At 38.4% G+C, this 1,776-nt stretch overlaps 1 non-coding gene across 1 annotated transcript; it reads right to left on the reverse strand.

Annotated features, from left to right (window-relative positions):
- Positions 1–1,099: 1,099 nt before the first annotated feature.
- On the reverse strand, positions 1,100–1,181 carry trnas-uga (transfer RNA serine (anticodon UGA)). Its single transcript has one exon. It is a non-coding gene; the product is annotated as a tRNA-Ser (tRNA).
- Between the last annotated feature and the right edge of the window lie 595 nt (positions 1,182–1,776).

Below are 1,776 nucleotides of genomic sequence, written 5' to 3' on the forward strand. Positions count from 1 at the left end.
ACATGCTTTGTTTTTCTGTAGGCTGTTTGGTCATGTTTTGAGTACAGTGCCGCATTGAAAATATAATTTTTTTATGTGCCATTTGGACCATGAGGAGTGACGGCAGACGTCTCCAATTTCAGCAGAATGGGACAGTAAAAAACAATCTAAAAATTTAGATAAATGTCAGAGGATGTAATCCTTCAAATGTAAAGCAGAGGATCCTGCTGAGGAGTCATTTCTCTCTGCTGAGCCTATTGGCTCACCACTCCCATTCAAGTGAATGTTCCTCCTCATTCTAATAATATTAATATTAATATATTAGTTATCTGACTGTGAGTGATTGGGTGAGGGCTTCCACAGATCATATTTTGAGTGCCACAGGGCATGTCAGGACATGCCTTTTTTCCTTGCAGGTTTCACCGTTATGTTTCTGCTTCGTGTTATCTGATCTCTAAAAAAAAGTTTTATCATCTCTAGACAGTTAGTTAGTTTAAAAGGGAATAATAAAGAGTAATAAGAACATAATATAGGGTAGTATTGTCATTAAGTGCTCTGTAGGATTATATCAAAACCATGATGAGATTATAAGAATAATCAGTTCATTGATAGTTATAGTAAAACACACAGTTATAAAAGAATACATGCTTTAAGGTTACTTTAGGACAGCAAGGTTATGTTGGGTCACACAGAGTAGCAGCTGCCAGAACACCTGCAAGGCCACGAGATGGATCATAAAATCTCAGACCATGAGCATTCTCCTTCTGTCATATCCATGATCACTCCGCCTTCTGTCACAGTGCATCACAGATTCACGCTCAGTGTATCAGCTGTGGCCAGGTGTCATTCTGAGGGCAGTGCATCACAATAACACACTTCATCAGAGCTACTATAATATCAGGCTCAACAAATCAATCTTCTTCAGTCATTTGCTACCATTGATTATAACATTATACTCTATTTCTTCAGTGAATACATCATCATCACATATCTGTTAGAAAAAATTACACTTCAACGTTTGCAGAGTCTACTGGCTGAGTTCACTGCAGAAGTGGCTGCTGAAACGAGTCATTCTGACTTTCTGTGGTGTAATAGAAATTCATCACGATGACAGGATTAACGCTGTGAGCAGGGGTCGAACCTGCGCGGGGAAACCCCATTGGATTTCAAATCCAACGCCTTAACCACTCGGCCATCACAGCTGTTTAATGTTTCCTCTTACTGTTATTTCAGCATCAGCCAACGACTACTGAACACAATTTTTGAAATGTAAGCTTGAAATGTAAGTCTTCATCTCTAGAGATGAAGACTGTTAACACTTCTTCACTCTTCCCTTCAGATTTAAGAGACTAGCTTGAAATCTGGTATTTTTACTAAAGTTTTGTCTATTTTTAAAAGGAAAACATTGTTCTGCAGCATTGAGTGTTAACTATTAACAGATTGAAGATATAGTGATATAACAGTGTTTTATTTATTTGTTTTTTTACTTTGATGCTGCAGATCCATCAAAAAATCACTGTGACTTACTGTGATTTACCAGTACAAGGAAGCGCCAAAAGATTTCAAGTGCAATGCCTTAATGGATTATTCATTTGGGGCTGCACGGGGTTCTCTCCGGGCACTCCGGCTTCCTCCCACAAACCAAAAACATGCTCATTATGTTAACTGGTGACTCCAGATTGCCCTTAGGTGTGAGTGTGAGTGTGAATGGTTGTTTGTCTTGTGTGTTGGATGGATTATTCATTTGATCTAGTGGAATTTCTAAATTGTATATTTCTCTCAACAGTGCAAGAACAC

This window comes from Chaetodon trifascialis, chromosome 15 (genome assembly GCF_039877785.1).
Source record: "Chaetodon trifascialis isolate fChaTrf1 chromosome 15, fChaTrf1.hap1, whole genome shotgun sequence".
NCBI lineage: Eukaryota > Metazoa > Chordata > Actinopteri > Chaetodontiformes > Chaetodontidae > Chaetodon > Chaetodon trifascialis.